Here is a 14,223-nt window from a genome sequence, read left to right on the forward strand (position 1 = left end):
TTTATTTATTTATTTATTTATTTATTTATTTATTTATTTATTCTGGTGTAGTTAAGGCCATCAGGCCTTCTCTTCCACAACACCAGGAATACCAGGCTGTATGCTTTAATTAAAGAGAAAATCGTGAAATTCTTACACGAAGATCACTAATGAACAAAACATGTTCATAAATAAATGGAAATATGTGTTATAGACAATGTTTTATAGCTCTATTAGTAAAAGAAATAATTGCATAAACAGTATGTTTTGGGGCAGAAATCTTTTAGCACTTTTGCAAACTGGATCGTTGTCGGAGAGAAGAATTGTAGAAATGCTTCAAACAGGACTTTTACTGTATAAAATTGCGTAATAATTTACGAAAGAATATCATTCGAGTATGTACTGTATAGAAATTCGTGAAATGGGAAAATGAGTGGAAAAAAATACATACAAATTCATTCGTAACGTTTGAATGAATACCATATACCAGTGTTTCTCAAACTTTTCTGAAGTGGCGACCACGTTTTTAAGTCAGAACAGTTCCGCGGACCACCTTACTCTTGTTCCCTTCGAAAGCAAAATTATCATTTATGTAGCATATTTTAATACAAGTATACTTACATTTTAATGTACAAATAACTAATTAAAATTAATTTAATTCAATTAATTTTATATTAGTATTAACTAATTAAGTTAATGTTAATAGAAGAAAATTTCTTATATAGTCATTTGCAAGAACATAAATAAAAAAATGCAGAAACATGCCCCTATTTTCAACAAGTAAAGATGCAATTTTGCATGTTCTGTTATTGGTGTACGACGTACAGTACGTGATCATTTGAATGTGCAGACTGGGTGTCAGCAAAACTTTTAAGAAAGTCATAAATACATGAAAAGGCTCGGTACTTTGGTCCTGTTATGAATTCAGGTGGTCCCTAGCTGGGTAACAGGCACAGCGCCAGATGTGCAGGGAAAAGACGACGAGAAACATCACGTTCATAGTGCTTTAAATCCCTCTTTTGTTGCTGAGAGTAGTGTGGGAAGGCGATAGACGGGAGGGTAAATAAATTTCATAAAATGTCAGTACTGGGAGAAAAAGTGAAAGACGATTGCCATGTGTCATTTACAAACTCTGAGATTTTTAGCTATAGTGTGATACGCAATTCGATTGAATTTTATATTTTCTTCTGTCTTTTTTGAAGGACCACAAGGGCAGACATCGAGGACCACAGAGTAAGAAACCACCGCGTGGAACTGAAGATGTAAAAGTCTACTACAACTTCCATGTGGTGAGTACAAACAATTTTGACTGTATTTATGATATAATACATCTTTGCAAGTCTTCATATTATCAATTCGTAAGACAACCTCCTATTGGTCTGCATATTTTTTTCCCTTAAATCCAGCAAATTTTCAGAAATACTTGGTTGTGTCCAGCGCTTGTCCAGTTACTTTGGGTATTGTTAAATAATTTCAATTGAAAATTTATTTTATTTTATTGGGTTATTTTACGACACTGTATCAACATCTAGGTTATTTAGCGTCTGAATGAAATGAAGGTGATAATGCCGGTGAAATGAGTCCGGGGTCCATCACCGAAAGTTACCCAGCATTTACTCGTATTCAGTTCAGGGAAAACCCCGGAAGAAAACCTCAACCAGGTAACTTGCCCCGACCGGGATTCGAACCCGGGCCACCTAGTTTCGCGGCCAGACGCTTTGACCGTTACTCCACAGATGTGGACTCAATTGCAAAATGTTTTCCCTCCCACATGTTTCTTCTCCTCTCTCCCAATTATTTTGTCATTACTAGAGTCCTGCATTTGGTTACCTAAAACCTTCACGCGACCCATAATAGTGCAGGTATATATGGAGTATAGCTAGACGGCATCTAACGCTATTTAGTTCAGGTCTGCTGTTCAGTGAACATACGAAAACAAAACAAAGGTAGGCGGCTGGAAATGAGTGCACCAATAGAATAATTTGGTAACGAGTATGTCATTAGGAGAGAAGAAAATGTATTTTATCAGAAATAAGGAAAATGTTTCATTTGAAACACTTAAAATGTTTTCCCGAATTTAATCGTAAACTAACATTTTAGTGTAATAACTGGTGAATATTACTTATGTCCCAGCCACTATAGAAACTTTATAAAATACCTTGAAAATGCCTTTGATTTAAAATATTGATTAGTAGGAATTGATGTGATCACTGGGAGAGCTGTAAACCCACACCACCCCTCCCCACCCTAAATACGTGCCTTACTTGCATACGAAAATTTTTGTGCGTGAATGATGAATGCGACCACATTTCATTAATGTAACAGTGGGTTTCAGTGTCGCCAACATAGTAATAATACTGCACACCTAATCTCATAATAACTCACACCTAATCAAACCTAACCTAACCTGTCACATAATACACACCTAATCTAATCTAACCTAACCTGTCACATAATACTACACACCTGTAGTAAAATTCCTTACATTTAGTATAATTTGTTTGCATGTATTGTCGGCCCTGCTGCTGGTGTCGGTAACCATCTAGTGGAAGTGGATCGTAATTCCATGAAGAAAATATGGCGACTTTCATAATAATTAAATTTAATTCGTTCAGTCTGTGTCTTGTGATATATTAAATGTGTTAATGTGGTAATAATTCTATATAGGTCTATACATAGTACAATAACAATTGAAATGTGTTGTTGTGATAAAAGTATTTAAAATTGGTTTATAGCGCCACATTGGCAGTGATAAAAGTGTGCAATATTCGTTCATATGCTCCCGCTTAAAAAACGGGAAAGTCCCATTTTTAGATGTAAATGTTCGGCGTCCGCGTATTTATTTTCGGGACGCCCAAAAGTCTAGGATTTTAATTGAACTTTATTTCTTAATGAAAAATTAATAATTTCTCTAACTAATATTTAATTCATAAATTAATCTGAATTAACTATGTAAGGACACTGGTGGAGAAAAACATAAGTGAAAAGTGCTGTCAAGCGACGTAGCCTAAATAAATTGGCATGGATAAAAACTGTTTGAAGGAAATGGTGTTATTTCCTTCGCAAATTCCTTTTGTTTAATCTTACTTAAGACACTTTTCAGCAAGTTCTAAATTCAATTTCGTTACAAAAAAGTCGATAGTAAAAGTGTCGTATTTCCGTGACACATTTATGGGAGGCATACCTGATACTCTTCGGTTTACCCACTATCTATAACAACCGTGGCGAAAATGCGGTCGTGCGCCTGCAACGTGCATAGCACCTATGGAGGGGGGCGAACACCCGAAGGGGAAGTGAAGCAACTGTCTGACTTATTAACGGATTCTCATTTTCCTTACATCAAGCACTTAAATGTAATTTTATACAGTATAAGGTTACAAGCTAATGTTTAGTACGTATAACGAAGAAAGAAATTAACAAGAAAACATGGGACACATTATCACAATCTAAAATTAACTGTCTTCAGGATGTCTCTGCGACAGAGTTTCAAAATCAGGAATTATGTCACTTACTGCCAGTCGTAGTTGATCACGAAGGTATTTGTCTGTCAGTCGTGATCTAAATTTGGTTTTTTACTGTTTTCATTGTTGAAAATATTTTTTCACATTGTTGAAAATATTTTTTCACAAACGTAAGTTGTAGCGAACATGGCTTCAACAGAGCAAGCTAAAGAACGAAGCTTCGGATATTTATTTTTTTGGCAAAGATTTGAAAGTTCAACATTTGTCAAGTCCTTACATCTAGCTTTCATTTAACATCACATTGTAAGTCTGAGTTTAAATTAAAGATCTAACCGCATTATTCGTACATCTGCTGAAAAAAAATCGACGTACAGAGATGATGATGATGATGATGATAACAATAATAATAATAATAATAATAATAATAATAATAATAATAATAATAATAATAATAATAATAATAATACTTAACCTTTTAATGTTTCATCAGTAACATGTAGTATAATGCCGTTTTATGTAATACAACCGTTTTGCTCGTAATACTGTACTCGTGAACAAATCATACATTTAATATTCTCACCATATTGGCAGCAAAAAAATGCGTCCTCCCATCCTACTTGAAACTTTCGTTTTTGTAGAGGTACATGGTTTCGCGAGAGACTTGCGACGATACGCCACTCGCAGGTCAGAGAAATTATAATGGAACGGAGTTTGACTCCAGTGAATGAGAGGGTGGGGGTTGGGGTAGACAGAAAGCAAGAGAAACGCACAGCTATCTTTGCGAGCCACAATGTGCTCGCGAGTCACATTTTCGCCACGGCTGATCTATAACATTGTGACACATGGTATACAATGCAATTTGTCTCGCATCTTGCAGTCACTGAAGTTCTCTTGTAAATATAGTCAGTGACGACCCTACACTGAACTACAGGGACATCATTTTATTTTTACTAACATTTTTAATATTAACCTGTCTATACCTTTAGAGAACCGGAAACACCGCTTGCTCCCCCCTCCAAGACTGGAGTTCGATGATACTGGCGTAAAACACAAATCACTCTACTAGGTATAGGAAGGAAGAAAAGTTGTTCATCCATTTACGTAAACTAGGAAATATCGCGATTTTGAGTTTGATAATTTTCATTAGGTTTTTCTTTAATGAAAGTACAGTACTGTATTAAGAATAAGTGTTTTTACTCACGAAGTGAGTTATCCATGCGAAAGTACTCATTATGCGGTGTATATTATACTGTCTACAGCACATTAGGTTACAATATAGGGAAAGAAGTTAAATTGAAAAAATAATCATAATATGAATATTTAAACACAATTTTGAAAATGGTGGCCGTTCATTTCGATACAGGCTTCAGTTCTTTTGTGCATATTATCGCACTATAGACTATTGCATCTAATTCCAATTGCCAGTTTCGTCCTTCGTACTAGTAACTCATGTTGAAATAATTCTGTACCTACTCTACGTACTGTAAATTCAATCTTCACTTCTGCCCGACCCGAAAATATAAAATTACTCAGACATGCTACCTACTGTCCGTCCAAGTGGTTATGCCACAGGATTGTAGAAAGGGAGGAACTCGCGTGACAGTTAATTACTTAACGAGTCCCTTTTATTTAAGTTAAATTAAACAGCTGTATAATATTACGTAAACGCCCAATTCCTAAAAGAAATCAATGTTTTCAGAAAAGAGCTAAGACAGCCCAGCTTTTACAGAGGGGCGAGCAGAAGCAGGTGGGGGAAATCGGGATGCGACGTAGGCAAACGGACAGTACCTGTGCGAAAATATTATTCAATATTGAAAGCTCTTTCGTCACTGGAAAACGCGAACATATTTCTGGAACGTACTATACTCAGTAACTCAGTACTGCTTACTATCTGCTGTCTTGGCTCTGTGTGGAGTTGGAACTTCATAAGTAGAAGGGGTGGGAGTGAAGTACATTCAAAAACTCAGGTACAATAAAAATTGAAGTAAAAATAAAATGATGTCCCTGTATAAGCTCAGCTTAACTAGTAGTACATGCATAAATAACAAATAATACATACTGTACATACATACATAGATACATACATACATACATACATACATACATACATACATACATACATACATACATACATACATACATACATACATACATACATACATACATGTACTTCTTCTTCAGTAGGTGCTACAACTTCGTCGAAGTTTTGACCTTCTCAATTAATTTACGCCATTCCTTTCTATTAAGAACAAGATTTGGCCACTTCTTTACATTCAGTGTTTTCAAATCGTTGGTTGTGTTATTCTTCCATCATCTTTTTGGTCTTCCTTTTGCTCTTTTACTTATAGGGTTCCATTTGTATACAGCAGAATTCCACAAATGGACGCTCACTCTCGTATACCTCACGATACAAGGTAAGTCGACGCATCCTGTCCCGTGCTGCACAGGGCTAACCGGTTGAACCAGTGCAGTAGTGTGCAGATACTCGTACACGTTGGCAGCAAGGCAGGGAACAAAAAGTGTGTACTTATGTTGAAGCAGAAGTTACAAATATTGGAACGGTTTAAAAAAGGTGAATCAGTCAGAGCCTTCGCTCAAGAATGTGACATTTCGATTAGAACAGTACATGGGATAAAACAAAATTCATCTAAATACCAGGCAGTCTGTAGTGATTATAAGAAGCTTTGATATTATCAGTTGATTGTAGGATGAAAACACAGCTTTTGTGTAATTTTCTAAATTTAATCAATAAGGATGATTTATGTTCTCTCTTGAAGGGTTCACACCATTTTAAAATAATTTAATACACAAACACAACTATTACAAGAAATGCTCAGTAAGTTTTTGTAGCTTTATTCTCTTCAGCTCTAGTAAAAAATAACAATAATCCAGGTTGCCAGGCGACGATAGAAAAGAAAAGATGCGAAAACAAATGAATCAGGTGTATAATCAATTGAATGTTCTTTCATATTTAAGTATAAAAATATAGGGGTGCCATTTGAAATTTCAAAGTGGGAGTGGCTGGGAGTGGAGGTGAAATCTAAAATGCAATTAAGCCTGGTTTAAGACTTCCCCCTTGATATCTAAATTTACGTGTTTTCTTTGTTTAAATTGAATTCAATTTAATTAACTAGTTATTTAGAGTGGGATGTTTTGAAATGAAAGCCCTATATGTAGATACATTTAGAGAGTTTTCCTCCAGAAGTTTGTTTTATGTTTCAGATGTATCACGTATATATTATACTTAATCACGGATTTGTTTTGTTATATATTTTGCATATTCTACACTATATTATTTAAAATTATGTACGTTAATTATTTTGTTTCTGTCTGCACGCCATGAAAAACATTGTACAGCCCTTATGTTTACCAATGTCGCAGTACTCCGTAGAAAGACGGCGTTCGTACCTCGTCTCGCACACGGACCATTGCTGTGTCTACTTGTGGAGTTCCACTGTATTTTCTTAACTGTTTTACCTTCATACGATTCATAAGGCCAAACCATGTAATCTTTTGCGCTTTGATATAGTTTACTATGTGTTGGTTTTGTATTAAAATGTTTAACTCTTTATTATTTCTAATTCTCCACTTATTGTTTGCATCTTTTATTGGGCCAAATATCCTTCTTAGTATTTTTCTTTCAAGAACCAGGAGTACATATATGTACGTGAAAGTGAAATAACGAATTTGAAATTGTTGTCTTATTTGGGTGCATTCTAAATGAATTTTCTTGTGTAGACCTGGTTGAGGGAAGTGAATTGTTAACTAGAATATGATTCGAAATATCAGAAGAATGTTGATTCATTTTAAGATAAGTCCACACCTGTGGAGTAACGGTCAGCGCGTCTGGCTGCAAAACCAGGTGGCCCGGGTCGAATCCCGGTCGGGGCAAGTTACCTGGTTGAAGTTTTTTCCGGGGTTTTCCCTCAACCCAATACGAGCAAATGCTGGGTAACTTTCGGTGCTGGACCCCCGACTCATTTCACCGGCATTATCACCTTCATATTATTCAGACGCTAAATAACCTAGATGTTGATACAGCGTCGTAAAATAACCCAATAAATTTAAAAAAAAATTAAGAGAAACGTGCAACATAGTCTACGTAACGACAGTGGCGTAGCACGAAATTTTGAGCAGTGGAAGCTAACTCAAGTTGTCAACTCAAGAAAACGTATTACAAAAAAAAAGTCTTAAAATAAATAGTAGTCAATTTCAAGTCAGCAGTCGAAGATTGGTTGGAACATCGTAAGTAACACCAATTAGGCATGACCTCAAATGATACGTAGTAAAATATGATTTCACGGTTTACACATATCTCTAACAAATAGACACGTATACGTATAACATTAGCTCACTCCCTGTCATACTTAGAGAAATCACAATATTAGTATCATTACGTAAGTATGCGTCTGTCTTTTGGTTGTGTCCTTCATTGACAGCAAGGGAGTCGGTCATTTGTTTTTTAAATCACACTTTTGTTCGTAAGTCAGTATTGATAATACAATTGTCATAAAAAATTAAAGTAAATTAGTGTCAGGAACTGTTATTTCGCTCATTATTTATTATATCAGCCACGTGCACACTAACACTTCAACTGAACACAACTGACGAAAAGGGATAACTCGGAAACTACTTTTTTTAAATGTTAAAGATGTTAAAGCTAGCTTCTTGCGAGCCTTGCGACTAGGGTAATTTAGTTAGAAAGGGATGGAAAATCTGCGGGATGTATTACACAGAAGAAACCAGTCTGCTTGGAAGCTGGTGTGTGCAGGCTTCTTGTTTACTGCTGCATCACAAATCATCCTGAGCTGCCGCATCACAATATTTAACGCGTAAATATAAATTCTATTAAAATTAATAAATAATTTTCTCCATAAACTGCAGGTTTATTATGAAATTATTATTAACTGGGGAAGCTAAGCGTTTTAGCTTACTTTGACGCTACGCCAATGCGTAACGAGAAAGCCAGGGGCGGCCCGTCCTTATGTGCTACAGTGCTACAGCACAATGATAATTTTTGCTCAAATGATGTATTTGTAATACCAAAGTATTTGATTTGTCATTTGACAATTTCCCGTGGTTATGTTCATGACGCTTTATAAAGTGTTTAGTCTTCGCTCTTCGGTACCTCGGGGGTTCGTTGTGCTACACAAAACTCCATATGAGAATGTAGAAAGTTATGCGCATGTGCGAAGCTGAAATCACTCCTCTGATTGTCCATTTTTACGCGGGAAAGTGCTGTAGTCAGCTTCAACACTACACAACTCGGAGATTGCAAAAGTAAAGCGTAACGAAAGAATGCTTGTTTGTGAAGGAACTCGGAACTATTTACAACGTATTTGGTAATTCAAGTGTTTGACAGCTGCTGCCATCTACCTGTTGAAGTTGCTGTCAACAGCTATACTATGCTGAACAAAAGAGTGTTCCAGATACAACTTGGATTTCTATACGGAAGACCGACTTCCTAAATATAAATGGCTGTTCAATTGTTACAATACATAGTCTCCAACAATTTACAGGATCCATTCTGTGAAGTAACGAAGTTGTTAAGTATTTTGGTTACAACACCAATGACCACTGCTGAGCCAGAAAGATGTTTTTCTTGCTTGAAACGCATAAAAACGTTTTTTAAGGAACACTATGTCCCAGGATCGTCTCACTGCTCTTGCAATATTGTCAGTAGAAAAGAGTATGATGTCCAACATGGAGGGGTTTAACACCAAATGACAAGTTCTGCAGTACGAAAGAACGTCGTATGGACTTTATATTTCATCACTAGGCGAGATTCAAATTAAGATAAATACATATAAGTGTAGGCCTATACAGTAGAGGTCTTAGTAAAAAAAACTCTTTATACAGATGTTTAACTGTCTTATACTTGAATAATTTCGAGGGAAAAATTGTTCCGGGGCCGGGTATCGAACCCGGGACCTTTGGTTAAACGTACCAACGCTCTCCCACTGAGCTACCCGGGAACTCTACCCGACACCGATCCAATTTTTCCCTCTATATCCACAGACCTCAAAGTGGGCTGACAACCGTCAAGCAACTAACATTTTAGTGCACACTAACTCTGTGTGACTTTAAATTGTGGTTTTCTGTTACGTACAGTGACGTGTATTATGCAAATTAAGCTCTCAGGAATAACTCCCTGTAAAGTTATTTTGAATAATTTCGAGGGAAAAATTGTTCCGGGGCGGGTATCGAACCCGGGACCTTTGGTTAAACGTACCAACGCTCTTCCACTGAGCTACCCGGGAACTCTACCCGACACCGATCCAATTTTTCCCTCGAAATTATTCAAATTAACTTTACAGGGAGTTATTCCTGAAAGCTTAATTTGCATGTCTTATACTTATAAAATGAGTAGCTCGTTTATAAGTCGTGTGTAAATTTCTTACTAATAATCACTACATACTGTCGTGTATAACAGTACAACTGTTACACAGCTATGTCATAGTTTCGTCATTACATCTCTATTGCATCCGGTAGAGCGCTCTAGTGTGGCGTGTTAGGTATCGATAGTACAACTGGCTCTAATCGATTACAACACTATAATTTGATCAAAGAGTACAAGCTACAGCAATAGTATTCTAATTATTCTGTGCTCTTTGGTTTGTTCTTCTGTGGTTACAAGACAACCATCATCATAAAATGGCAGTCGATAAGAACAGCTGTTAGAGGGGCGGCCATTTTTTCTCTATATACAACTCTTAAACAGGGGTTTCGTGTATATAACTGCTACAAAGCAATTCCCATTGTATAGTTACAGCCTGTTTATACATCCATTGCTTGTGCATGGTTTATTAGTAAAGTTTTCTGCCTCAACTCTGCATAAGTCTCATATAAAAACTATACACGGTTTATTTATTTTTTTATTTTAGTTGGTTATTTAACGACGCTGTATCAACTATTAGGTTATTTAGCGTCGATGAGATTGGTGATAGCGAGATGATATTTGGCGAGATGAGGCCGAGGATTCGCCATAGATTACCTTGCATTCACATTACGGTTGGGGAAAACCTCGGAAAAAACCCAACCAGGTAATCAGCCCAAGCGGGGATCGAACCCGCTCCCGAACGCAACTTCAGACCGGCAGGCAAGCGCCTTAACCGACTGAGCCACGCCGGTGGTTACACGGTTTATTAGTAGGGCTGTTAGGCCGATATAGAAATTGTAGCACACTCATTATTTTGACCACCAGCCGCTACTGGAGAAAGCGCATCGTCTTCTTGACACAGGTTTTCTCAGCAGTGAATACTCTGTATCGATGGTGGCCATGATTTTGATTTAAATGCTTTGTGAGACTTTTGTTACAGGCGCTGCTTCGGAGATTTTACTCTTGTTAGATCGAGATCTCGAGTTCACCTCAAAAGAGAAAAAAAATTGGACATGACCGATTAAGGGTTAAACGCGAGTTCTGTTTTCAGAGGGAAGTTAAGAGCGGGGCGCGGGGAGGCCAGCTCCTTCAACGAGCCGAGCCCCAATACTTAGCGGCGCACAAAGCGCGGGCTTTTGTGAGCTGCGAGGGGGGGTGTGCGAAGAGGGACAACCATGCCATGTAAGGGAAGTCCAGTGTAATTAATAACATAGGAACCACCTGGCAGTATTACAGCCTGACAGAATGGCCCTACGAGTTCTGTTGTAATAGCGGACAAGGAGGTGGGAATGCCGTGCCCGCGACAGGACGGGAAGGGTGGAGGTTTCAACAATAAATCTATCGGCCACAGGTGGGCGCGACAGCGGCGCGATCAGGCGATGAGAGGCTGAAGTGACTGCGCTGGCCAGCTCACAACTCCATCTCCTCTTCTTCGCAACACGTAAATACTCATGCAGCCGTTTTACTAAATTTATCAATAATTCCATTCTTGCGTACACTCGATACCAGAGAAGAAAGAAAGTGTTTTTTGACTAGAGTCGTGCAAAACCGGTTACGAAAAATAGGAATTATATATAGCTATTGAACGCCTGGCGCTGCAATCAGTATGCAAAGATCTTCCGTCTCGCGGAGTGTCTCAGGGTCGGTTTAACGAATATTCGAGTTATTCCTCACACTTTGTGGCTGGACGGCAAAGCCAGACCACATTAAGCCAAACAGGAGTTCCAAGAGATCTTGCAAGAACGCGATTATCATCGTGTAGGAGTACGATTTAATGGATAATTCTTTTTCTGTCACTACAATCAATCAATCAATCAATCCACATAGCTTCATCAATCCATTCATCCACTCTGTCTGCCTGTCTGCCTCTCTGCCTGCCTATCTATCTATCTATCTATCTATCTATCTATCTATCTATCTATCTATCTATCTATCTATCTATCTATCTATCTATCTATCTATCTATCTATCTATCTATCTATCTATCTATCTATCTATCTATGTATCTATCTATCTATCTATCTATCTATCTATCTATCTATCTATCTATCTATCTATCTATCTATCTATCTATCTATCTATCTATCTATCTATCTATCTATCTATCTATCTATCTATCTATCTATCTATCTATCTATCTAACTATCTATCTATCTATCTATCTATCTATCTATCTATCTATCTATCTATCTATCTATCTATCTATCTATCTATCTATCTATCTATCTATCTATCTATCTATCTATCTATCTATCTATCTATCTATCTATCTATCTATCTATCTATCTATCTATCTATCTATCTATCTATCTATCTATCTATCTATCTATCTATCTATCTATCTATCTATCTATCTATCTATCTATCTATCTATCTATCTATCTATCTATCTATCTATCTATCTATCTATCTATCTATCTATCTATCTATCTATCTATCTATCTATCTATCTATCTATCTATCTATCTATCTATCTATCTATCTATCTATCTATCTATCTATCTATCTATCTATCTATCTATCTATCTATCTATCTATCTATCTATCTATCTATCTATCTATCTATCTATCTATCTATCTATCTATCTATCTATCTATCTATCTATCTATCTATCTATCTATCTATCTATCTATCTATCTATCTATCTATCTATCTATCTATCTATCTATCTATCTATCTATCTATCTATCTATCTATCTATCTATCTATCTATCTATCTATCTATCTATCTATCTATCTATCTATCTATCTATCTATCTATCTATCTATCTATCTATCTATCTATCTATCTATCTATCTATCTATCTATCTATCTATCTATCTATCTATCTATCTATCTATCTATCTATCTATCTATCTATCTATCTATCTATCTATCTATCTATCTATCTATCTATCTATCTATCTATCTATCTATCTATCTATCTATCTATCTATCTATCTATCTATCTATCTATCTATCTATCTATCTATCTATCTATCTATCTATCTATCTATCTATCTATCTATCTATCTATCTATCTATCTATCTATCTATCTATCTATCTATCTATCTATCTATCTATCTATCTATCTATCTATCTATCTATCTATCTATCTATCTATCTATCTATCTATCTATCTATCTATCTATCTATCTATCTATCTATCGACTCATTGATTCGTTCATTAGGTAATTCATTGATTGATCCATTGACTGTATAGACCTGTATTTAATAATTTCAGAAACAGTTTTTTCTTCTTAGAAATCTTAATTCTCAAATGGTGGAAGTAGGAAGAAGAATGCATGTTTGAGACACTTCAGACTATTAAATAGCCTGCTTCTCAAAAGACATCAGAGGAGTACTGGGTACTTTGGGAAAAGATTGATAAGTGAAGACACGGAACCACTTTCAATAGGCAATAATTAAATCTAAATTTAATGCTGCAGTACAATCATTCAAATGTTAAGAAAATAACTTTATGGAAAGAATTTCTCCTCATTTTACGTGAAACATTTTCATTAAGACACAACATCACGATTCTTATTTTGAGTGGGTGGAATAAAATTAAGGAAATTTAAGTATTAAGTATAAAATTGTATATTAGAACTACATGGATCAAAATTATTGCATCAAAATAGTGTACACATTTCCAGCTTTCTTCCAAAAACAGTTCCATCTACGGTAGCGGTGGCGAAAATGTAATCGTGCGCCGAGCCACTGTGTAACCTGCAACGTGCATAGCACCTATGGAGGGAGGTGGACACCCGAAGGGGAAGTGAAGCAACTGTCTGACCTATTAACGGATTTTCATTTTCCTTACGTCAAGCACTTAAATATAATTTTATACAGAACAAGTCTACAAACTAATCTTTAGTACGTGTAACGAAGGAAGAAATGAACAATATCACAACCTAAAATTAACTGTCTTCAGAAAGTCTCTGCGACAAAGTTTCAAAATCAGGAATTATGTCACTTACTGCCAGTCGTAGTTGATCACGGAGGTATTTGTCTGTCAGTCGTCATCTAAATTTGGTTTTTACTATTTCAATTGTTGAAAATAATTTTTCACAAAAGTAAGTTGTATAGAACATGGCTTCAAAAGAGCAAGCGAAAGAACGAAGATTCGGATATTTATTTTTTGGCAAAGATTTGAAAATTCAACATTTGTCAAGTCCTTACATCTAGCTTTCATTTGACATCACGTAGTAAATCAGTGAGTTCAAATTGAAGAGCTAACCGCATTATTCGTACATCTGCTGAAAAAGGGTCGACGTACAGAGATGATGATGATGATGATGATGATGATGATGATGATGATGATAACACTTAACCTTTTAATGTTTCATCAGTAACATGTAGTGTTTTATGTTATACAACCATTTTCCTCGCAATACTTGTGAACAAATCATACATTTAATA

At 36.1% G+C, this 14,223-nt stretch overlaps 1 protein-coding gene across 1 annotated transcript in view; it reads right to left on the reverse strand.

Annotated features, from left to right (window-relative positions):
- Positions 1 to 14,223, reverse strand: part of LOC138707765 (cytosolic carboxypeptidase 6) — a 1,502,040-nt gene that overhangs the window by 299,923 nt on the left and 1,187,894 nt on the right. The gene's annotated exons all lie outside the window — the stretch shown is intronic.

This window comes from Periplaneta americana, chromosome 10 (assembly GCF_040183065.1).
Source record: "Periplaneta americana isolate PAMFEO1 chromosome 10, P.americana_PAMFEO1_priV1, whole genome shotgun sequence".
Taxonomy (NCBI): domain Eukaryota; kingdom Metazoa; phylum Arthropoda; class Insecta; order Blattodea; family Blattidae; genus Periplaneta; species Periplaneta americana.